This window comes from Excalfactoria chinensis, chromosome 2, assembly GCF_039878825.1.
Source record: "Excalfactoria chinensis isolate bCotChi1 chromosome 2, bCotChi1.hap2, whole genome shotgun sequence".
Classification (NCBI taxonomy): Eukaryota; Metazoa; Chordata; class Aves; order Galliformes; family Phasianidae; genus Excalfactoria; species Excalfactoria chinensis.
The window spans coordinates 4258374-4284907 of NC_092826.1; the positions used below are offsets into that span (position 1 = coordinate 4258374).

Genomic DNA, 26534 nt, shown 5'->3' on the forward strand with positions numbered 1-26534 from the left:
GAAAGTGCTGTTAGTGTGTATGATACCTTTTTCAAGCGAGTCAATTGGAATTTGAGTCATTTAACATATAGTGTCTTATGGTATGTTGTGAAGTTACTCTGTAGTAAAAAATGAAAAGCTTTGGTGTCTCTGGGCGAAGATGGAACATCCACTCGATGGATTGTAGTTTCTTCTTTCCTAATGAGTTTGCAAGTATTTTCTAGGGAAAACACAGTTTGTGTGTTGTTATTATCAAGGGAAAACACAGTTTGTATGTTGTTAGTCATAAAATGTCTATATTTAGAAAGGAACAAATTGCCTGGAATTTCTCATGCCCGTATATGCTGATTATATTTGCCTTATCAGTAATTTTTGAAGGGCTCAGTTTTTCTTTTTCCAAACCTGTAATTTATTGTCAGTGTTTCCATTTCAACCTAGGAGTGCTCCAAATTTTGATTCTCTTTTACTCAAACCATGGTTAATCGTCGGATATTACAACGATAACTAGAAAGACAGAATACTTGCTTTGGTGCCATTTGGCACATAGCTACTGTTCAGTTTGGGTTTGTGTTGTGCAGATTTTTTTTCAGGGGGGGAATTAAGTTCCATCTGATTATGTTTTCCCTTATATTAGTCTGTCACCAGGTTGTGGGTCACTGCTCAGGTGTTAAACTGATAAACACACATCTGTTCATAACACTGAATGATTTGGATTCAGGCTGTGAAGGACTACGGAAGATTTACTGAGGTCACTTTGTCCATTCCCTTGGGGCAGTGCCGGCATGCATCATTTACTGTTTCTTTATTCAGTTTGTGGAAAACGGGAAGCACCGACTGACAAAATACAGCTAAAGCTTTGGAACGTGTTATTTGATACTGGCAAACTGTGTTGTAGCAAGCTGAATGTTGGGTCCAGTCTTGCTTTTTTCCTTCCAAGTTTCTGCTCAGCATTTCCTATGTCTGTTACAAATCCCATAATTTTGAACATCACTTTATCTACATTTGAACTCAATCATATGATTCCACATTCAGTAAAGCAGCCTTTCCTCAGTACCGAACAAATAATGAGAAGCTGAAATTTGTTTCCTGGATAAATCGATTCTGGCTTGCATGGGGACTACAGAAGTTCTCAGAAATGTAACTAGGTCTTTAAAATCTACTCTTGCTCTTTTGAAAGTTTTTGTCTTTGTTTGTACATTACTGCTATGTGATCCCAAGATATCTCAGTACTCAGAAATGTGTCTTTGATTTATAGAAATAGGTTCAGAAACTCCTACAGCTGGGTGATGGACCTGGTAAATGTGGCAGGCCAGAGCTCCCTTGGCAGTCTGTGCACTGTGGCCTCTCCAAAAACCCTAAGACAAGTTAGGAACCTGGAAACCTCCAAAATGCATTAAAAAAAACCCACCACTAACAAAAAAACAAAAACAAAACAAAGAAACACCAGAAGCTAAATTATTAAATTATTATTTGATTATTTTTTATTATTAAGACTTAAATTTGATTCTTCTCCTAAGAATAGCTTAAGTTCTTCAAAAGATAACTAACTTCTATGTTCTGTGAAGCCACGAGTAGCTAGAAATAGTGCTGTAGAAGTTCTGTCAAAGTCATTGGTGGCTGGAGGGAAAAGAAAGATTACTGCCTCTGTATGGGAAAGACAGACAGAACTTAATGAGTGTTGGTTTAATTTGACACCTGGAGTTTTTTGGTTGTTTTTCAGGGAACCTGGAGAAATGAAGACTCAGGTTAAAGGATGAAGAAGGGCCAGGATAAGTTCTGAAATAGACTATATTATTCTTTCTCCTTATGAAATAATTTCTTTGACTACATGTAGCTGTGGCCTTAAAGATTTCTCAGAGGGAAGGATTCAACACTTCCTGTGCTTCTGTTTTCTCGTGACTTTTTATTCCCACCTGGAATTGTTTCTTATATTGCCTCTAAGGAATACAATAACTTGACAAAAAATAGTATCCTAGTAGAAAGTGTACTTTTTCTGTTAAATACATTTCCTAAAGCATAATTCTTTCTAGCTTCTGTGTGCCTTCCGATCCCAGATGTTTGAAGAGCAGTTTTAGGAGTCCAAACACTTTATCTGCTTCTGGTGAGACTCACTCAGTCCTCAATGACGGAAGGAGGAGGAAGGTTCCAGGAAACACCCAACATAGAATCATAGAATCACAAGGTTGGAAAGGACCAATAAGATCATCTAGTCCAACCGTTTTCCCTTTACCATACCTACAGAAAACCCCTAAACCATATCTCCTAGCTCGCTGTCCAGACGCTGAGCTGCAGACATGGCAGCTAATGGATGAGATGTGTAAGATGAATGCGCTACAAGTCCTGCCTTATTTGGCACTGATCTAGGAAATACAGTGCTAAAGGATTTTTGCCCTTTATTTTTCAAATCTCTTTCTTTTACAACTGTTTTGATAAAGATTATTTTTTCTTGATGGGTTTTTGACTTTTAGGGAGAAAAAAACTATTTCCAACAGTATATTCAGTTTCTGTAGCTTGTTTTCCTTTATCGCTTTTAAAGATGACTTTGTTGACTTGGTTAGCTGGAAATGGAATCTGGATGGTCTTCCTGCCTAAAACCAGAAAACCAGGAGATTCTTTGCTCTCATTGTGTCATTCTCCCTCTCGTTTTCATCAATCTTCTTCACAGTAGCAAAAACTGTTTTTTATTATCTAAGGGGGAGATTTCATCAAGATCAGATTTCCTTGTAATTTGTATTTGCATCTCCATTTTTGTCAGTGCGCTTAGTGCAGTTCTCTTGACTTTGTCTGTTCATCTCTAACCCGAGTCAGATATTTGTGCCTCACTGTTTACTCGCTGTTTCACTGTTTTAAAGATGACTATTCTTGGTCTTTGGCGACTGCAACAGGTTGTTTCACAGCTCTACACAGTTGATAGATATGATTAATATATAATGGTTGACTGGCTGCTTTTCTGACGCGAGGCATCCCTACTTTTCTTTTGCATCTGCTGAGAGATAGAATCCTGATAAGAAACGTTTTCCGGGTTTGATTTCCTGACTACCTCAGCACATTCCAGCCATGTGTGACGTATGCCCTTGTTTGATGGTCTCTAAGTAGATTACACCTTTGATTTTCATGGAAGACTGAATTATATGCAGCACACATTCATCATGAGTGTATGTACGTAATGGTTTTGTAGCTGCTTGTTATTATTGCCTGAGTGGGCTGTGCTACCAGTATGTTATTAAACCTGCTTAGTTAAATTCCTTGAATTTGCTTAAACCTGTTCAGTTTGTTCTGGGTAAGTGATGACACACTGATGCTTTGCCCAGTTTCTATAACAGAATACAGACTCTGCTTACATGGCACGTACTAAATATCTAGAATCATAGAATCATAGAATTATCCAGGTTGGAAAAGACCTTGAAGATCATCAAGTCCAACCGCAGCCTAACCAGTACCCCATCTCTAAAAAAAAAAAAACAAAAAAAAACCAACCTCTGCTAAATCATATCCCTGAGTACCACATCCAAACGGCTCTTAAACACATCCAGGGATGGCGATTCAACCACCTCCCTGGGGAGCCTATTCCAGTACCTAACCACCCTTTCTGTAAAGAAGTTCTTCCTAATATCCAACCTGAACTTGCCCTGGCGCAACTTGAGGCCATTTCCCCTCGTCCTGTCACTTGTCACTAGTGAGAAGAGACCTGCCCCACTCTCACTGTAAGAACCTTTCAGGTACTGGAAGACGGCAATAAGGTCTCCCCTCAGCCTCCTCTTCCTCAGGCTAAACAGCCCCAGCTTCCTTAGCCTCTCCTCATAGGGCTGATTCTCCAAGCCCTTCACGAGCCTCGTTGCCCTTCTCTGGACCTGCTCCAGTACCTCCATATCTTTCTTGTGCTGAGGTGCCCAAAACTGGACACAGTACTCGAGGTGAGGCCTCACCAATGCCGAGTACAGGGGCAGGATGACTTCCTTAGTCCTGCTCACCACACCATTCTTGATACAAGCCAGGATGCCGTTGGCCTTCTTGGCCACCCGGGCACACTGTCGGCTCATGTTCAGCCGTGCATCAATCAGTACCCCCAGGTCCATTTCCTCCACACAGTCCTCCAGCCACTCCGCCCCAAGCCTATAGCGCTGCCTGGGGTTGTTGTGGCCGAAGTGCAGGACTCGGCATTTGGCCGAGTCCTAAAATCTAAAATACATTTCTGGGAGAACAAGAGTGTTTCAAAATTATATGTGTTTATATATTTAGGTGTAAAAAGACATAAAGAAGAGATAGATTTTTAGTTCAGATATATGGAAGAAATCTTTTGCAGTGAGGGTGCTGAGGCACAGGAACAGGTTTCCCAGAGATGTGGTTGATGCTTCCTCCCTGGAGACTTTCAAGGTGAGGTTGGATCAGGCCCTGAGCAACTTGATTGAGCTGTGTGTGTCCCTGTTCACTGCGGGGGAGTTGGATTGGATGGCCCTTGGAGGTCCCTTCCAACTCTAAGGATTCTATGATTCTTTGACAACCTCTTGGTTATTTTAAAACCATTCAGATAGGCACATAAAAACTGCATGACAGATATAGAATCATTTAAATGATTTCCAGATATTAAGTGATTATAGTAGAAATAAATATGTAGGTTGCACTTTATCCTTATTTGGATGTGATGTACTATGGAAAAGTTCAAAACTAAAATGATAGAAATCGTAGGACTTATTCCAGGGACATGGGATTCTCTTTTCAGCATTAGAAAACTGAGCCCAGCCAGGCATGCCTGCTGTACTCACGTCAAAATAATTGCATATGTAATCAAAGTAAAATGGGAGAAGATAGAAAATAATGTTCTCCCATCTCTTAGCAAAGTAAGTTCCCCCAGTTATTGGTGTGCTTAGGCACCTTCAGGAATTCAGCAACCGGCTCTTAAACACATCCAGGGACGGTGACTCAACCACCTCCATGGGGAGCCTATTCCAGTGTTTAACTACCCTTTCTGTAAAGAAGTGTTTCCTAACGTCCAACCTGAACTTACCTTGGTGCAACTTGAGGCCATTTCCCCTTGTCCTGTCACCAGTGAGAAGAGACCTGCCCTGCTCTCACTGTAAGCACCTATTATATTCAATATTCAGATATTGGCAGAGAGCAATAAGGTCTCCCCTCAGTCTCCTTTTCCCCAACTAAACAGCCCCAGCTCCCTCAGCCTCTCCTCATAGGGCTGATACTCCAAGCCCTTCATGAGCCTCATTGCCCTTCTCTGGACCTGCTCCAGTACCTCCATGTCTTTCTTGTGCTGAGGTGCCCAAAACTGAACACAGTACTTGAGGTGAGGCCTCACCAATGTCGAGTACAGGGGCAAACAGAGACACTTTATTTTGCTTGCTTTGAATAGAAGTGCCTAACAACTTTCTGAACCCAGTCATGTTCTGTTAGTGTTTATAGCAAAACTAGTTATTGTTAAAGTTTTGAATAATGTGCAGAACATGATGAAGAAGCTGATTATATAAACTAGGAGAAACAATACTTTTCAGCAGCACTTGTAGAGAAGAACAGCAACATGCATAAGATATGAAAGCAATAATGCACTCAGCCGAAGTTCTCTGACAAGCAATACTGAAGCCTTAGATGACATTGAACTGCTTTGTAGCATCCAGGTAGACAGAGCTGGCACAGAAATGCCTTTGGCTAGCAAGTGAGTAATGTCCTATTTTAAGGAATTCTAAGCCGGCATTATGATCTCTGGGGTATTGTATCTAGGTAATGGATTAAAGCTAGATTAAAACCAAATTTTCAGCCAGGTAAAAACCTGAGCTGAATAAAGTGCGTTATCTAGAAGTGTGTTCAGAACTGCTGGGCCTGAGATGTAACGAATCAGAGAATCTAAATGGCCTGCAAGTTTTGGAATGAGGTGTGAGCATGGAGCTGAAGGTAAGAATCCAGGTCTTGTTAGAAGCTGTGACATGAGCATGGGCAGAGTTCAGCCTGGTTGGATGATCATCAGATCAGAAGCAGAAATTGAAACTGGTGCCAAAGAAGTCAGGCAAAAGCATGACAAAAAATCCAAAGTTGTGGTGAATTAGGTATTTGCTAATAGGGATTATGCCTCATTCTCTTCATCGCAATGTACATAAAAAGCAGCGAGGGTCATTTGAAATACAGCATGGGTCTGATAGACAATAATGATGTGGACATTCTGAATTTATCTTGATGAGGTTTTGGTAATCCTCATTAAAACTGTGGAATGAAAGAGGCAGGGATTAAGTTGGTGAGCATTGGAAATTGATTGCAGAAATGAATTTGGAGTAGTAAGTTTGAGTAACATTCGGTGATTTCAGAACTAGGTGTGGAGATTGTGTTTGGGAACAGAAGATCAAGAGTAGGGATTTCTTAGATTGGAAACTGTTGCATTATAAGGAAAAAAATTGAATAAACTCGAAATGGAGAAAGAATGCAAAGAGAGTTGAGAAGGCTGGAAAAGGAGGCTATGAAATAGGAAGGGCAGTGCTGCTGGAACAGCTGGAGGGAGGAGAGGGGAGTAGAGTTCATCTTAGTGAGTGCATAAAAAACCAGCACTCCTCTCATACTGTGTGTGAGGAAGTGAACCAAGGGGAGAGTTACTCTCATAGCCTCTCCAGTTCTCTATAGTAAAAATATTCTCTCTGGGCTGCATATTTCCATCTACGTAACTATAAGACCAAGTTGGGTTTGTATAGTTTTGTTTGTCTGCCTTCTTACGCTGTATGTTCCTCAGGGTAATTCTGAGTCATCTTGAAGACCTTGGTCTGCAAAAGCAATAAAACAGCTTTCTTGTTTATAAAATAAAGGTTCAGTTTTGCATGGTGGGCCAGAAGAGAGATTATATTTGACAGTTTCAATATTTTGATTTCATACCGTGCCTTATTCTGAATTGCATCTGTCAAGGTAAAGGAAAGGTTTGCTCCTACAGAGAGTATTATCTGTAAGGCTTGATAGTCTTATTATGCTGCTCAGTAAATTTGTGTGTTTGTCGTCCTCTTTGTCTTCAGAGAGCAAAGAGTCAGTTTTATTTTGGGTATGATTAAAAAAGGAAGAATCAATAAGAAGTAGAATGATTGTAAGCCACATAAATCCTGATTTTGATGGAGAGCTGTGTTACACATTCTACCTTTTTTTGTTACCAAGTGGAATGAAAGAGCTGGAAGTTACTATGTGTGAATAAAAAGAAAAGCTCAGATTAGGTGTATTATAATGATTTGAGAGATTTAATGTTAGTGGTACAAGGCCTGCCATTTTCTGCTTGTGCTCACTAGCAGTAATTAATTTAAAAATAACCTGTTTTGAGAATATTGGCATAACCTCAGAAGATTGTTTGAGTCGCCTTGCTAATTTGCTCCTTATTTCTATTGAAATAAGATTTGAGATCACTTTATTAATACTTAATGTAGTGCTCTGAGATAAAGTAACAATGAGACAGGTCAGGGACAACTGTTGTAAAGGCAGGATGCAAATTAATTACTGTGACATTATTTATACTCTTCAAACCTCTTCCAACCAATAAATGTCCTTTCAAGTTTCTTATTACGGATTCTTGTAAAGGTCCTTGGAACTGGATGATATCTAAGGTCCTTTCCAACCCAAACCATTCTAGATTCTATGAAATTCACATCATTTATGTATAAAAGAATACTAAATGGTTACTCATATTTTGGAACATTATCCGGAATAGGACTTGAGACTTGAGTTTTGCTGAGAATATTCTATAAAACAATAATTGAGGGCAAATGAAGTGATGCTAAAGTGATGGTTATTATTGATGTGATGCTAGAGTAAGGCCTGTATTGAGTGCCAAGTCAGTGATTTGAGTTGCTACTCGAAGATAAACAACACTGAACTTCAATGCACTAACTTCTATGACCTTCTCAAATAAAAAAAGAGAATAGAAATTTTACTGTTACAGCAAATTCTTCATCTATCTGAAGTTTAATGATGCATGTTTCATCTGAGCTATTTGCTGTATGGTGGTTATTTTTACCCATGTCTCCGAATGAGCCCTTACTCTTTGTGTGATATTAGCACTTCGGGAGGTTCCCATGAGAACACAGTTTCCTGTTCATTGCATGCTCTGTACAGAATGTTTGCTGTTGATACAGAACATTGTTGAGTAAATTGCCAACCTCTAACAAAACTTGCCTTCACGTTACATGTTCATTTGTCCCTGATTGCTCAAGTGCTAAATTCTGCAGCTTATGTCCATCAGATGTGCTCAGGACACTGTTCTCAGGTACTCACATGGTAAATGTGTTGTATTTGCCTCCATCACTTTGGGGTGCATTGGGTAGCATGTATGAGAGTCAGCATTAGAGTATCCCTTAGTGCTTCCTTTTTGTGCCTTATTCCCCTTCTCTCTCTCTCTCTCTCTCTCTCTCTCTCTCTCACACACACACACACACACTTCTTCCCCAGCTTAACCTCTGTTTCCCTTTTCCCCCTTCTTTAACAACTCCCCATCTCGAATGAACAGATTTCTGACGCAGAACAAGATTTTGCTTTTACCCCTCCCTTCCCTTCAGGTGATGTTTTCTGTCGAAGCTGAGAATAACCAAAGGTTGGAGATTTCCTTAAAGTGAATTCAATTTATTTTTGGTGAAATTAATTGAAACAACAGCATGAGATGCCTGTACAAGAAAACTTTCAGTTCTTCTGAGGGCAGAGATAATGAGCAGGAGATGATCCCCCAGGTTCTTGTGTAAAGTTCTCTTCCAGTGTGTTAAGATTTTCTGAGCTAACTAGGCCTTATGCAAGCAATCTCTCAAGTATTTAAACGTAAAAAAACCCAACAAAATCAATGCAGCTCTGCATAACTTTACCTGATAAATAGAAATGCTCTTCTTTCACAGAAGACATAATATTTATTTCTGTAAAGCAGTCTCTTGGTCTGTGTTATTCAACCCTGTTAATCTTCAGAAATATTATTATCTACTGAAGATTTTTTTTCCCCCCTTTGCTTTATAATTATTTCTCAGTAAGCCTAACCTGGAACCAGGAGGTAAGAGGACTGGAGTTCTATGATAGCCTTCAGACAGACTTTTTGCCCTTTGGTCTTCCTAAATACTTTGAAGGCAGAAGAGGTACTTTTTTCCTAGTAAGGCTGCAGAATCATGAACATAATCACACCACACAGAGACTACACAGCAGCTCTGAGCAACCTGTTCCTAACCGCAACAAAACGGCTTCTTCTGCGTTTAGAGGGATTTTTCTTTATCTGGGTTTGTGCCCCCTACTTTTCATCCTGGTGCTGGGTGCCACTGAGAAGAGCCTGACTCTGTCTATTCTGTCTTCATCAATCCTCGTACAGTTCAGGTATTTATTCCCAGGGACACATTTCTCTTAATTGTTTTTTTCTTCTAGGGTTTCGAACTGAACTTGTGGCTCAAGGATTTTCTCTGTGCATATAGAATGATTCAATGGAACCGTACCATCTCTGACATTTTTGAAACATAGCAAATAGTGATGCAGTAGGTCTTTATTTCAAAATGCCACCATGTTTACTTCAAAAAAGTAAAAAGTAATACAAAATGCTGCACTTTTTTGCAGCGTAGGTTCTTCTTGCTTGCTGCTTGAGCCTTGTTTTCAAAGTGAAAGAAGTTGTTTATTTGGGATACCAACTGCTAACATTTTTTTTTTTTTTTTTGCTTTGTTTATCCTTTTCAGTGGTAATCCTTAGAATTTGTGCTAAAGTTGATATCAACCTTATTTTTTTTATAGGTCTAGGTTACAGATCCAAGTATGATCCGTACTTCTCACTAGTGACAAGTGACAGGACGAGGGGAAATGGCCTCAAGTTGCGCCAGGGCAAGTTTAGGTTGGATATTAGGAAGAACTTCTTTACAGAAAGGGTGGTTAGGTACTGGAATGGGCTCCCCAGGGAGGTGGTTGAATCGCCATCCCTGGATGTGTTTAAGAGCCGTTTGGATGTGGTACTCAGGGATATGATTTAGCAGAGGTTTTTTTTAGAGATGGGGTACTGGTTAGGCTGTGGTTGGACTTGATGATCTTCAAGGTCTTTTCCAACCTGGGTAATTCTATGATTCTAACGATTCTATGATGTCTTTAAGAGCTTTTCATCAGAATATGTAAGGAACAAGTGGATGTTGTGTTGAGGGACATGGTTTAGTGGGTGCTATTGGTAATAGGTGAACAGTTGGACTGGATGATCTTTTAGGTCTTTTCCAACCTTGGTGATTCTGTGATTCTATGAAGAAGCATCTCCTTATCAAGAATCTAAATTAGTCAACTTCAAGACCACTATCAGTGGTTATCAATATTTCAGTTAATGTTTCCAGATTAGAAGAATATCTTTCCTTGCAGCAAACACTGTTGAATTCCGACCAGGTTTCACTACAGGTAATTCAGCTGTAATTGGTTAATCCTTTAAGCTTGCCTATGGGATGCTCCAACTTAAATATCCAGAGACAATATTTGAATACATTTTTTCCCCTCACTTCTGGTAGCGTTGCTTTAATCTCTTCTGATGTTTGATGGGTGTTCTACTAACGAAGAAAAGAAGGGAAAATTTTGAAGTCTTGTGGAAAATGTTTTCTGAGTTTCAGTTAGCAGGGAATCAATTCAGCTGCCCTGCTGCTGTCCCTAATTAGATAAGTATTCTACAGAGCAGGAGTAATTTATCTCTATTGCATCAAGAAGACAGATATGTTTGAAAATATATTTGCTCTTTTCAGTACTTTGTTACAATTTCCTGCATAAATTCATGAATTATCATTATTATTATTTTTAATAAACAGTTATTTTACTTGAAATAATATCCTAATCAGTAAGGAAGAAGTACACATTTTGATCAGGTGTTATTAAGGAGATGCTGTAGATGCTTTCTGTTCTGAAATACACTGGTTGTTATGCAATAAACAACCTGATTTGTTTGACACGCAACAATGTTTGACTGTATTGCCTTTCTTCGTGGATACAACAGTCAAATTGCCTGGATTTAACTTAATACATAATTGTTAAGGCATTTTGTGATTTCTATGACGAGGCTCTTCATTCATCCAGTCAAAGGAAGATTCTTAAAACAGAGAAAAAAAATAGCTGTTATAGCGCTCATAAATTGTTTCAGGTTGTATTACCCAAACTTAACAAATCTTATCAGTAACAACAAAACTGAAAATCAGATATAATTACTGAGGAAAGAAATCCGTCTCTACGTAGTTTTAGCTAAAAATGGGAAAGAACCTCAGGACATCACAGTGGTGAATCTATTTTTAAAAGAGAGCATTGCTATTTAATGAAATGCTGACTCCAGGGAACACAGTAAAGAATAATCAGAGGCACTTATCACCTTTGACAGGCTGCAGTGTTATGGCTTTGTTGGAGTCCATGCCTTCATATTTCAGTAATCAAATGCTTTCTGTACCCATTTTTAGGGAAAATATTAATGTTCAAAGGAAAGCACACTAAGAAAAAGTACAACTGGATGGATTGGATGAATGCCTGGCACATCAGATTAGAAATATTTAGACTTTTGAAACCAGAGGTTCAAATCCCAAGAAGGCTGATGTAGTTCTTCGTCTTTTGTGTGTCAGCTCAATGCATGGACATCTCTAAATTGTCATATCAGCTTACAAGTGTTCAGAGCCCACTTACTGATTTTCTTAGGCTGTTTTTCCAGGGCTACAATTAGGAGCTTTCTGTCTTGTGATATGCTATTCTACCAAGTGTTTACTTGCAGCAACCAAGAAAAGAACATTCTGGGGGAAATCTGAGCCTCAACCAGCGTTACTGTTTTCATTATACTTTTAAACTCCATGATATAATATGAAATATATAAGAGTACAGGTTGTGCAGTGATAAGGCGAATTTGCTTTTCACCAAGATCTTTGCATTTAACAGTACTATGTTAAGTAATTAAAAGTTAATGAAGGGAAAGTGTGATGTGTAAGGTACCGGAACAGGAACAGCTTCACCATGCAATTACTTGCATTTTGTCTTTTATTCTTTTTATTCTCTCAACCCTTGAGTGGGATGAGAGAATCTTGTCTTGGAATCTCATAAAATAGCTCGCTTCTTCTGCAGACTTCATTTGATCAGTCTAGAATCCTTTAGTATTTTTTAGCTAATAAAATGTGGCTGTGGAAACAGTGCTTTGTAGCAACTATGTCTGTTCTCTTTGTATGTCATTTGCTTTTGATGTACTTTTTTTTTTTGGTCAAAATAGGTTCCTTTTCTTTCTTTCTTTTTTTTTTCTTTGCCCCATGTACACTTTCCAAGAAGGATCAGTGCATTTCCAATGTCACCAAATGCCCTCACTTCTCCTGTGTTTCAGGAATGAACTAATGCACTTGTTACTTGTGAGCACCTCCTGAAATTCTTCATCCTTCACCACTTTAACATTTCAGTTGCGTTTCTAAAGTTTCCTTCTAGACTTTTGCTTTACTTGTGTTGAGTTCAAAATAGTAATAGCCAACTTTCAGTTTTGGATGCGGACTTAGAAGCTTTTTGTCTTTTGAGGGTCTCCCTTCCTTCAGCCTGTTTTTACTACTTGCGTAAATCTCTCTTTTTTATGTCTGATCCTGGAGCACCTTGATTTTCTTTTCCTCTTTTCTAATGAAAAGAGGGGAAAACATCTTCAGAATACACTGTCTTGAGGAAGGTCTGTCACCTTATGGCCTTGAAGTTGTACATAGCAGGGTCTGGAGCTGAGTGTAACCGAGCAGACTTTGTAAGCCACAGTCTGGTCTGGTGGTGCTAAGGGCAGCAAGTAGAGCCGTGAGCATTTCTGCCTGGATGCTTTACTCCAGTCCACTGTTAAACCACAGTGGTGCTCTTGTACAATTCCAGGGAAATTTCAGTCTTTCCCTGGAGCCTGCACTAAAAATCCCAGTATTTCTCAGCAAAATCATCACAACTTTTTGTTGGTAATGCAGTTCCCTTAATAAAGAGGCCCCTTGAGATATTTGGCATTATTCCCATCACTAACAAGTTCCATATCACGTAACTACTGGTACTACCACTGGCCAGTGTGCTGAAATTAAGGCAAATGTTGGTCATTACTTGTCACAGTTTGAGGCAGGAGCCATATCTTGCAGCTTAGATGCCATTTTTTCCAGACTGACAAAATACTCTGATGACAAGAAACCTTACTGTGGAAGAGCTGGAGAACAGGGAGGTGCAGTTCCCCAGCTCCCTGCTCTCCATGAGTGCCGATGAGGCTTAAACAAGCTTTGCAAAAGTTGTCATTTGTTTTGTGAATCGTTAATGAAGCTGCAGCAAGGAGCTTTATAATGACAAGGCAGGGACTTAACTTTCCTTACCTTCTTTGGTTGCAGTTGTTGATACACACTGATAATTGTCATCCACCCTTAGCTCTCTTTGCAACAAGAACGACTGCTTTTCTTGTGCACTTTTCTCCATACTTTCCAGAGATTATTCCTCATGAAACCCCGCTTAGTGACCCTTCTAAATGTGTTCTGAACTAGGTTTCCTCTCATTTTAGAAGAGTGGAGTTTTAGTGCTGCTGTTTTCTGAAAAGAAAGGAAATAGAGACATGTATTCTAATTCTGGAAATTGGTAATTGCTTTTATGGTTCAAGTTCCATGTGGTAACTACTGCTGAAATATAATTCTGCCACTCTGTGAGGGAAACTAATTTGCTTCTATGCATCTTCTGGGGGTGAACTTTTTGTATTTCGTGTATTTTTATGTAAATATCCATTTGTTGTAGGTCAAGACCACTGCCAGCAAAAGGATGTACAGTGTGGATGTGCAGTTGCTTTAAGCCCTTTCATGGGGGCCTGTGTACTAGTAGGTACACACTGAGTAAAGCAGAGTAATTTTTTATCATTACCTAAAACAAGCACAAAGATTCCTAGAAATGATTGTGCCGCTATTTCATGTACTTGAGTTAATTTGAGCCATGCTTTTTGTTTGATGAGACACAGACAGCATCTACAGAGAGGAGCCTTTCATCTTCAGCCCCTACACTGTTAGGTTTTGTCTTGGTTGGGGCACAAAGTCTCTGATGCATTTTAGTGTGTTGGAGCTTTGGGAGGTATTAAAGGTGTTGATGGGTGCTCATAGCACTGTGTGATGTGTAGTCAGGAAACCAGTGTAAAATGAGGCACAAAGTGATTTGGTTTGCGTAGTCATTCCTTTTTGGCTTCTCAATAAACTTTAATGCCCAACGTAAATTCTTCTTGTTACTTTCCAGACCTGAATGTGTCTAGAATTTTGTTTGTGTTGAATATCAACCAGAAATGTGACTGCTGTGGGTGCTACAGCAGCCCACGTCAAATAATGTATGTTCCTAATTCACAGATTGTAGTGATGGATGCCTTTCCCCAGTTCCAACTATTACTAAAATTATCTCAGGAAGAAGGCATTGAAACTGCTATAATAATTGTATCCATATTATCATGACTACGTTTCCAGGAGCTGCTTGGTCTTTTGAGTTACGAAATTGTCCCAGAGCTCAGATCAAAAGTCTGTGGTGTGGAGAGCATCGCTCTGCTTAACTGAGTGGCTGACAGAGGCGTGGTAAATTTACTGCAGCCTGGCTAGACAGATTTCCATTGACAGCAGGAAAAGATACTTTTCCTGTACTTTGCCTGTTCTTGAGGGTGGTGGAGAGGCCGGATCTTGGTGAAATTGATTGCAAAATCTTTGGGACCTGCAGGTTTAAAAGTCTGCAGATGGTTTAATTTCATCAGTCTCATTTTTGATGTTGAATTTAGTCTGGATGCTGAGAGAAGCTGAAGGAGGTGAGGGAGATGTGCCACCTTCAAGCAGTGTGTAGGTGGGTCAGGGCAGCAGTGAGGTGTTAAGTGATCTGGTAACTCTTGGGCTAAAAACTGTCTTATATCGTGAACACAACCAATATGTAAGCACTGAAGTAGACTGAGGCATCTTAAAAGAGCCTGAACTTTTTGGCGAATAACCATCCTTTTCCATATCTATTAATATTTAACACTGTTTGGCCACTGGAGTGGAAGAGCATGATAAAGGGTTTCATTATCATCTGGAACATGTATTATCTATGGAAATGTTAACTGAATTTTAATTACTTGGCCAAATGCTGACTTGCCTTTGCACTTCCTTCTCTTTTGGGCATAGCAGAGTCTTTGAAAATGCTTGTTATTGATAATGATGAGTGGGATGAAGATTATAAACATTAATAATCTGTGTGTTGGAGATTAGAAGACTAAAAGGGAGAAAGTAAATGATGAACTCCAGAAATCTGATTTGGAACTACTGACCTCCAAATAAAGAATATAAGTGCACATTAAACAAAGGATCATTATCCCCAGGATTAACTTAATTTAGATAATGAGGATCTATAGGCATGGCTAAAGTTTTGTCTGAAGATTTGTCTCTATATCTGAGAAATATGCTACAAGAAAAATCAGTTATTAATAGAAGCAGGATGGAGAATGTATTGTTCCTTCACTGAAGTGAAAAGGATTAAAACTCAATGTTTTTGCATTGTGAGATCGCTAAGCCTACATCTCCTAAAGCTGTGACACAACAGAATGATTTCTTTTTTAGAAAGATACAATAACACTGTAAAGAAATTTTAGCCATTGAAAAGAAACTGCATTATTCAATACTCTGAACTTTGGAAGATGTGGGAGTGAAAGAATGCAGCAACATATGTAGATTTAGTAAATATTTTATAAATATTACTCCCTCCTGCAGCAAAGAGCATATAATTAACAACTTCAGTGCACATACAAATCTGTAGGATTTTTTTCCCCCTATATATTTGATAAGAGTTATTGTTGAAAGTGTTGTCCTGTTTCCTTCATTTAAAGATAGGCGTCCATATGCAGCATTCTTGAAGTCAGGAGATGAAGTCCTATTGGTTTTCATACTTGTAAAGTACTGACGTAAACTTAGAGAATGAAGTTTGAAGTCTTTGAGATGTTTTTGAGAATATCCATAGGCTTAAATAATAAGCTGCCCTATGTTCTACAAGAAATACTCCAATAGAATCATATGTGTTGGAAAGGAACTTTAAAGGCCATCTAGTCCAACCCCTCTGGAATGAGCAGGGATACAGTTAGATCTGGTTGCTCAGAGTCCCATCCTGACTGACTTTCAGTGTCTCAAGGGGCATCCACTGCTTTCCTGAACAACCCATTCCAGTGCTTCACTACCTTTGTTGTAAAAACCTTTTTCCTTTCATCTGACCTAAATCTCTCTTCTTTAACTTTGAAGCCATTTATTCATTAGTCATGAGTAGCCTTTACCCCATCTCACCTTACAGCAGCTCTGCCATGTCCAACCAACAGCATCAGGCACTATAGGTACATTGTACTTCAGCTGTAATGCCTTTTTTGACCCCCTCAGTCTATTGCTGGAGAGCATATCTTAAGGTATTCATCATTAGCTGACTAATTCATCTATTGCCTGTATTCCTTCAGAATGCACAGGAGGAAGATTGAACATAGTAAAGAATATATATTTGCGACCACTTTGGTATGAAATGGAGAACTGCATGAAAGAAACTTGCAAGCCCTGATAAAATCACTACAAATGGGTGTTTAATAGGTAATGATTATACGTACACAGGCTTAATGTGGAATTTATATCTAGACAAGGAGCATGCTTGCGTCACTGCTCCTTAGTGTTGTTTCCCAGGATATTCTACGTATTTTCAAGTTACCTTCTTTCCTGTATTCTCTCCTGTATTTTTCTGGGAGGTCTTTTCTGTAAAGTGTTGGTCATCTGTAATTTTGAAGATGAGTTTCTTGTCTTCCATCTAGTGTTCGTTCAGGCTGGACTCCTGTACAGTAATATTTTCAGGCACACGGTGACATCAGGCAGTTGGTTACGTCTGTACCGTTTGTCCTGAATACATGAATCCAGGCTGACCAAAACAGGTCCCAGTTTTTATCTTTTGTATTGCATCTTGCTGTTCTCAGGGCTGCCATCAACTTCACAAACTCATTTTGTTTTGATCCCTTGGACATAAGAACAGTAAGCACATTAAAAATGTTAGCATTTTTAAGAAGCTGTGTTTGTTGTTCCTGTGATACCAAGAGGTGGCTTTTTTTTCTAGGGTAATTTAAATCACATGCCTCTGTCATTTTCTACACATCCACACTATTCAACTGGGAAAGCAAATCACAGTTTTTCCTTTCAAAGTCATTCATTTTAGTTTGTGCACATTGAAGAGCTAAACAATGTGACATTTCCAATAATGAAATGATGATAATGATTTCACCAGGGTTTCTAAGCCTACTTAGCAAATTAATTCCAATGGGACAGGAACTTTCTCAGACAGAAGGTCAAAGATTTACTATTAAAATGGTATTGACTGGAGATATATAATACACAAAGAAAGACAAAGTTTCTTATTAGGAACTACTTGAAGGTAAATGTTGGTTTGGCTTGGCTTATAGAGGCTGCCGTAAGTTCCTGAAGGCATTTGCCCATTCATTTGCAGAAGGATTACACAATTAATTCCATTCCAAAAAAAATCAATTCTGCTTAAAGTTGTTAATCCATAGCTGATATTCAGATTATCGGTTTTATAAACAATTATAGGTTTAAACGAACTAAATCCTATTGGATTGTTTAAATGAACTAAATCTTATTGCATTGTTCTCAAAATGGAGTGATGATGCTTTGGTTTTTGGCTGATTTAGGCACTTCAGAATTTGTGAAAGCACTGTAGGGAGAAGTGTGCATTGCTCCTCTGGCTGCTGTAGCTCTGGGGCATCACTTGTATGTCCCTTTTGGAGTACATTTTGACCATAATTTGCCCTCTTCCAAGGGCTAGGGCAAAGCACCTGCACAGTATCACAAGTCTGGACAGTGGGCACTGATGAGCTAGAGCCTTCGATGAGCATAGTTTGCTCGGTGCAATGGTTTGAGAAGAAGGACCTGAAGCCTTGTAGAGGGGCATTGATTGCACTGTTGTTTTTTCCACCGTTATGTTACTCTTTTTGATGATGTCCATGATTACAAACCAAAGCTATCATCCCTATTTATCGTCAGTCGTACTTCAGTCCGCAATTAAGGTGCTGACTTGATTTAGTGATTTCCTACATCCTGTGCCTAAGTGGGAACTTCTGTGAGAGAAAAGTGCAGTTGGAGAAAACGTGTGGATGCATATTTAAAGGATATTACAGCCAGAGAAAAAACCCCATGAGGAAAGCAACAAAAAAACCCAACCACCTTACACTTTGTACTCATTTAATGTGTTATTAGAGTGTGAATGTGGGCTGCTATTTAGCCCATTCCTTCACATCTGGAAATAACTTCATTTACAGTTCAGATTTGATTTGTTTTGTTTTGTTTTTTCTTTTAATATCAAAACTCTTCATGTGCTGTTTTAGTGACATGTCATACAATGTGTCATGCGCTGATTAAAGTGAAATTTTGTCCTTTTTGGGAAATTATTCAAATGCAGTCTAGTCAAAGAATTTCATTTAATTACATGTGTAATACAACTTTCTGCCTTTTACTTAATTGGTCTCGCCTACGTTGTTTCTGCCTATTAGATGATAATTTAGCAATTTCCAATTTGTATATCCCTGAGGGAGGCTCAATGGGAATCAATGGGAATAAAAAATCTCTGCGGCTTTCTTCCTCAATTTGCTGCTTGATGGCGTCTCCTTTCTAGTAGAATGGGAGAAGTGAAATGGAGAATAATAAGCAACAAAAAAGGAAATCCTTTCTATAAAAAGCTTACTTTCAGAACAAAGCAAATCATGCAGTATTTTCCACACTTCTCATTTATCCATATTATTCACATTTACTGTTTTCCAAGAGGATAGATGAAGCAATTTTTACATAGTGCATCTAAAATGGCAGACTTGGACAGGATTTTATTTGCTTTGTATATAATGGGGCAGATCTCACATGTAGTTAGTGATAAGCAAATGCTAAATCTAAAAGCTGCTGGCTACCTTTACAACTGTAATTGTTTTGTACGTGCATGCTGCATTATATGCTTATTATATATAAACCCAATGCTAATTATATATAGCTTGTGTAATTATATAACTGTGAATTAGCACATCAGGAGCATGGGGAACTCATTAGCTGTGGATGAAAAGGTTTGAAAAACAGCTACAGAATTCTGGGGTGCAACTCATCTGCTATTACTAGCCTGTCAGTTTGGGCTCCCTGAGCCACTCCTCATAAGACTTGTGCTCCAGACCCCTCACCAGTTTCGTTGTCCTTCACTGGACACATTCTTGGGCCTCAATGTCTTTCTTGGACTGAGGGGCCCAAAACTGAACACGGTAAATTACATTGTAGATTGTAAATATGAAGTGAATTTCAGCCCTCCAGCAAGTTAGAATTGAAAGTTATTCTTCTTTTTCCCTGAATGTGGAAAGTAAGATCCCCTAAACTAAGGTTCAGTTTTAAACTGATGTCTAAATCTAGATATGCCTACATTTGTTTTCATTATAGTCAGCAAAATTGTATTAATTAGGTGAAAGTGTATGCAATTGTCATAGAGTTCTTGAGTAGTTTTCTGTTTCAGAACCTTTGAGTCTCACCTAGCAGTTTGCCTTCATTTTTTTTTTAAAGGAGTATGCTCTTGCGGAAGTTTAGATAGCATCTGCTTTAATTATCTGTAGAAGACTAGAAGGAAAAGGAGATTTGCGTAGTTGTGATTTAAATATTTTTTTTTTATCTTATAAAATAGAGACATGGAGGAGTGAAAAGGCTTTCTGAATTTCTTAGTGTAAAAGTAATGCTGAAAAAAATCTTTACTTTGGTGTTTACTTATCTCAACGTATTACCAACATATCCAGATAACACCAACATTATTTTGTTTGAAATAATTCTTCTTCAGTCAATTAAAATACGTATTTCAAGCTGGATATTTTTGAACCCAACCCAAACTGTTCTATGATTTTGTGAAGCTTTATTTCAATCAGGCATGAAGAAAGTAGATTAGTTATTGCACCACTTCTGAACCATGATATATACCATGATATAGTATTCCTTACTCTCTTAAAAAGTCTTGAAAATTGTGAAAAAGCATAATAACATACTTAAAATCATGCCTTCGATGAACTCCTAGTTGAAATGGAGAACAAAAGATGTAGGTTTGGAATGTTGGTTTCACTGCCTTGGAAAGCTCCAGCTCATAGCAGTTGAGTTCTGGACAAAATAGGGAAGTATTTTAGAGTTATGCTCATTTTCTAACATACAAGTAAAGCAAATGAGACAACGTGTGTAGGGTAAAATGTGCGGAGGTAAACAGATGTAAGCAGGGTGAGATTCAAGCGAAGGCAATCCCAGTGGTGTGTGTTGCTGAAGCCGGATCCAGGGCTACTTAAGGCTGAGTGATATTGGCAATAGAAGCAGTGCCTTGTTTATAAAACATTATCTCCTGGGCAGAGGGGAAATGCTTTCAGGCTAGGACATAAACATTCATTAAGGGTCTAACTGTTGATGAGAATTGATAAGAGCAGTGTAGTCTTGCAGGCTGCTGCAATGCTCAGTGGTTGATTTCTTTTCTAAAAATAGCTTTCTTTCTAAGTTTGCTTCTAAATGAACACTTAGTTGTTACTGGTGGAGAAAATATATGTATGTGCTGTGTTTTTCTGGGAAAAAAATATTGTTCAAGTATTAAGTTTGTGTGTTTGTCAGAGTAAGATATGCTTAATTGTTATTAACAGTGCCGAGCAGTTGGCCACTGTGACCTGCAGACCTCCACAACTGGAACCTGGAACAGTAAGATTTAGGGATTTAATGAGTGTATTTATTACCTGGTAAAAGTTAGAAAATCAGCTTTGTGGGTCAGAACTCATAGACCAGGGAGCTGTGGTGAGACCTTTGCTATTGTACTGATGGTTTGTTTTCCTGCAGTATGATGTCTTGATTTGTCCCCAAACTTTGATTTTGGCAGGCTGGTGGAAGCATGGTGAGACTCAAAAAACCTTTGTTTTGGAACTTGAGTATCTCTGATAAGATGTTTGTTTACATACCACAGAAATCACTGCACTTATGGCAAAGTAAAGGTTTTGAAATCTGTCATCTAGGCTAACTTTCATACAAGAGCCTTCAAAGGACTTTCAGAAGAGCCTTTTGAACAGCTGTTATTGATTTGTTAGGAAATCCTGAAAATGGGAAGGTCACACTTAGTGATCAACATACGTAGGTTACGCATCTAGAAACGGAAACTGTTTGGTAAAGCAGTGACTTGGAAAAGAATTTGGTTATCATAGCAGTTCATCCCAAGATCAACTTTTACTGCAGAGCTTTGGGCAAATGTTAGGTTTGTGTATTAAGAAACAGAAGTAGAAAGTAAATGAATAATTCACTATATATATAACATCTACTTGTATCTTGAAGTGATGGTTCATTTTGGAAGGTGTACTCCGGCACACTGAGCATTCACACATTGTATTGTTTTGCTTCACAAGTGTTGGAATTACTTCCTTTGTGAAAATCTTGTCTGCAAAGCCATGTATTATTTCATGTTCTGTTGTATAACACTAAGATGGACTACTTCATGCGTGTGACTAGGGAGCATCCAAAGGAGGGCAAAATGGATGAAGAACAGCTGAGATTCATGGGTTTGTTGGAGTTCAGGGAGCATTTGGACACTGCTCTCAGACATAGGGTTTGGATTTGGAGCATGGAGTCAGGAATTGGACTCAGTGATCCTGTTGGATCTCTTCCAGTCGGGATGTTACATGATGTCTTGATTACTTGGATGCATAGGCTGTTATGATACTTGCCACTTAATTTGGTATGATTGAGATCTCACTATCTTCCCAGAAGATGACCTTTAAGATGTGTGCAACATGGTCACGCTTCCATATAAGAGAGATGATGTCATATATAGTTTGATTTTTTGGAACTTTTTAAGCAAAGAGAGTTGATATTCCAGATGTATCAAATTCAGGAGGCCAATATTCTGTATCCCCTGTGGGGTCAGGGCTAGAATGGCAAATTGTCAGGGCTGAGAATAAATTTTCTTTTGTTTCGTTTATCTTGCACACAATTCCATCTTTTTTAATTCATATGCATTTTCCTTTGAGCCTTCTGCCATATAACTGCAGTACTGAATTATGCAAATGAGTAACTGAATAATAATTTATTTTTCCAACTCTATGATTATTAATATTCCACTGTGAGGTGGGAGGTGCAGCGTGGAATTATTTTGAATAACGATGGGATGAAAATTCACCCCTAGTTCAGACTTGATAAATAAAGGGAGAATTTTCAACTCAGTCTTTAAATAGTATCATAGTCACACTTTTCTGCATTTCTGAACTGATTCAATGACTTCCAAAGTTGATGTATTTATGAAGTATGCTGTTGCCACCATTACTGACTCTAAATTTCTTAATTCATTATGTAGCCAATGATTCTGCTCCATGGTGACTGCCGTAGGATCCTAATTGATCAAATGGGAAAGTGAACAAAAGATTCCAGTTGAAGCTAATTGTTATTCCTCTTCATTACGAGGTTATGTTTTTCAAATTGAGAGTTAGGAATTAAAAAGCGAGATTTGCAGCATGCATGGTATAATCTCACTTAAATAGGAGGCTTAAGGAGCTAACCCTATCTTAACACGGTTCCATTTTCAGACATTACGTTATATACAAGAGGGTTCTTTCGTGGTTTAACTTTTTATCATCTGAAATGGCGTGGATAAATGTAAGCTGTTGAATTTTACAGACTTCAGCACTATAGTTTCAGCTTTTATCTTCTCTTCAATTATTTTAAATAAATAATTAAGTTCTAAATGCAAATTTTTTTTAATTTAATTGACCTTTCAAAGATTAATGGAAAAATTTATCTTTTGCTCGGCTTAGTTCAGATATTAAAGCAATCCTTTTTCTTTATGAAGTCAGCGTTTGGCCAGGAGGAGATATCATTACTTAAGGGTCACTCGAGCCATTTATTTCTACAGTTGTATTTTGTTGTAACATGTGACATCTAGATTGCATTTCTCAAGTATTGAAATATTTAGAAGCACAAGTATATGTTCATTTGGATGAGTTCATCATGTTTGTCTGTTGATGCATACGTATTAATCTCACGGGGGGTTTGATTATTGAAGTCCTTCCTACCCCCTAAATTATTATATACTCAGGTGTCACTACTCTGCCTCAGCTGCAGTATTTGTATTTATATGCAACTATTTATACATGAAACATGATACTATGAGAATCAAGTGAGGATATTTTTGTTTATTTTTCTTTGTTCATATGTTCATTTTCATAATTATTATTATTTCCTCAAAGTGAGAAAAAATGGTATCATCATCATTTGTAACACCTTCTGAAATTTAAGCTCACTGACAACACAAGGACATATTTGACAGATAGATTTATGTATATACATTCAAATATGTCACTGACCTGCATTGTCAGTGACCTTATATATATGTATGTGTGTGTATTTATGAATATATAGGTGTTTTTCCTAAGTAATTCTAATCTAGTCTGACTCTGTGTCCGTGTCCCTGCTGCCTCCCATATGTCAGGAGAACGGGCAGGAAGCGTAAAGCATAATATTGAATAACATCTCCAACTGCCTAATTTCACCTTCATTATGGAAACAGCTTGCACACTCATCTGTGGGTGATAGTATTTAAATAGGTAGTTAGCCATGAGGAAGAGTTTTCGGGTTCTTGTTACATCCTTTCTTCCTAAAGATAATTGAATAAAGGCTAACTCTAGATTTTAATTCTTTCAAACAAAACATCGATATTTTTCTGACTTTATGAAAGCCGAAATCTAGTTATATTAACCAGATTTTGCTGCTTTTCTTTTAATTCCACGTCTGCTTTTAACCCTGTTTTATTTAGTAAACATGATGTGTTACTTCATTACGTGCACTCATCGTTTCATAAGAGCTGAGGACGTCAGAGGTGCAGGCAGCACTGTGGGTCAGGGGTGGGCATGGTCTGGCCATGCTAGTGAGACACCAGCACAGGCTGCCTGGGGAGGTGGTGTTGCCTCTGTCTCTGGGGGTGTAGATGTGACACTGTGGGACATGGTTTAGTGGGCATGGTAATTAGGCTTCATGATCTTAGTGGTCTTTTCCAACTTTAATGAACCTTTCATTCATTCCTTGGCCAGCAGCATGGGCCCAGGGCAGAGGCAGCAGCCTGAACACGGCATGCATGAAACACTCTCTTACTGACTTCTCCCCCTATTCATTCTATCTGCTGCTTGCCACTTCCCAACAAAATTGTTGGGATTGCTTAATGTTAACCAGCCCTGCTGTTGTAAAGAGGGATGTGTGCAGCGCTGGCTTAGGATTAGTCATGACGGCATTTGCAACAAGTTTTTTTTTGTACATAAAGTCCTTTTTGTTGTGCAGTTTGTCACCAGGTCAGGGCAGTATTTCGTGTAAAGCTGTAACTCGTGTTATGAGAAGTGATGAAATGAACTGTCCGATATCTTTAATAGTTCTGTGCTGTTACTTTAACAAGACTTGAGATAACTGTCATTGAAATGGCTGCTGCACTGGTGGAAGGTTTGTCATATTTTTCCCTGTAAGTCATCCTGACAGGTGATGTGGGATGAGACCACGCAAATGTATCAGCATTGCCAACAAGCTGACCTTTTCCTCTTCGTTCCCTTAATTTGTATTTGAATAATTTGCATCCCTGTTCCAATGCTTCCCTGTCTGAGGAGCTGTCACAACAGCTGGGGCTCATTTCATGACAAAACCCAGGAGTTTCAAACCACGATTGTTTCATTATTCATGAAAACTTGTGTTACTTTATTCCTCCTCCCACGCAAGCAAGGTTAGCCGGAGAGAAACAAAACCTGCTTTGCATTTGCGGGATCGGCTATTAAATATTTTTACATAATGCAGTGTTTTTATACAAATAACTCATGATTTATTTAAAACACTTCTTGTAGAAGATTTGGACAGCTCCCCATGAGGCAGAGTGGGTTAAAATGGAACTCTGGTCCCCTTTCCTGAAGCAAGTATGTGTTTAAGCTTTGGGGTTTAAAGAACTTGTAAGTTTTTCCGCAGATCTAAGTACTGTGAAGGGCAAAGAACTGGGTTTGCATTTATCCTTGCACAGTGTGAGCCGTCGTTGTCAGAGCTGCCCACAGTAAATCGAATGCCTGTTTCAATCTCAATTGCCTTTCATTTTACTTCTCTCTATTATAGAATTTCCTGATTCCTTTTGCAACAAGCAAGGACAAATAACGGCAGAAAAGAGGTGCAGAGAGCGCTTCACAGGAATCATATGTTGTTGAGTAACTGTAGATGGAAGTGGAGAAAGACTTTAATTGCTCTAATATGCTTTATTTTCATCATCTTGGTGCAGAACACAGCGACAAAGTTGGGCGATGTTCAAGACACAGTCGTTTGCTTCCTTCTGCTTTCTGCTGCTTTTGGGATAAAACCAAAACCACCAAGTGGATCTTTGCAGATCACTTAAAAATTGAAATATATACTTGGTTATTGCAACCCAGTGCCCAGCTTATCTGCTTGCTCTTCACTTAAATCATTTCAGCTGTTGGTCGTCTATTCATTCATGCCTCACTGGTGAAATGCATTGTTTGAGGTAGGAACAATGACAGAATCATAGAATGGCCTGGGTTGAAAAGGACTACAATGATCATCCAGTTTCAGCCCCCCTGCTATGTGCAGGGTCACCAACCAGCAGACCAGGCTGCCCAGAGCCACATCCAGCCTGGCCTTGTATGCCTCCAGGGATCGGGCATCCACAAATCCCATATTAGAAATGAAGAAGCTGTGTTTGTGGAGGGGGAGAGCTTTAGGGATGAGTAACTGCTTTATGTTAAGGTATTTATATTTCAATTTGATTTTCAGGTAAATCATTCTCATTTACTACATATTACATATGCTGGACAATAAATACTGAAGTAACGCCATTGACATAGAATGCAGAGAAAAAACTCTATTAATATTTTTAGTGTAAAAGGAAGCAGAATACTGATGGTGAAAAATGTTTATGTTTAAGTAGGAGTTAGGATTTATTTTTGTCATTCTACATCTTGAGTGCAACTAACGTCTTGAAAAATGTTATTTATTTCTCTTTATTGTTTTCATATATTCTGCCCACAGCTATATTCATAATATTGCTTCATCTGATATTTTCTCTGTAGTTCTCTCTTTTTCTCAGAGCTCTCACTTTCTAGAAGGTGAGTGTTCTGGGGATGTTTTCCTTTCTTTTTAAGTGGCTTGAGGTGTCACAATGCTAAATATGCTATGCAAAGTATAAATGAAATCAGTAAAAGTAGAAAAATTAGTAGTGGTCTGAGTACCATGAGCCCTGTATGCTTATGTTGCCATGCCTTTGAGTTTAATACAAGTTATTTCAGAGCTGTACAAGTAAGTGCTGTTTAGCAGAATCTTGCCTGTATTCATGAAGCTGTTATGGATTTGTTGCTGAGCGTCTGGGGAAAAAAAATGTATGCATGCATATTTAATTTCCAGAGAAAAAAAAAAATACCATATTGCCAGTAATGATCCATTAACAGAAGAATGCAATCTTAATGCTGTCAATTAAATATTAAATATTGTTGGGCAGGAATGTTTTTCTAATATATCATTCACTTAGAAAAGTGTGGCATGGTAAATAATGAGCTGTTCTCCAGATCCAATGGGAGATGGATCCAA

The 26534-nt window shown here is 38.5% G+C and overlaps 1 protein-coding gene across 6 annotated transcripts in view; it reads left to right on the forward strand.

Annotated features, from left to right (window-relative positions):
- The window catches only part of TRAPPC9 (trafficking protein particle complex subunit 9), a 446388-nt gene that overhangs the window by 166244 nt on the left and 253610 nt on the right, over positions 1–26534 (forward strand). The window lies entirely within an intron of this gene.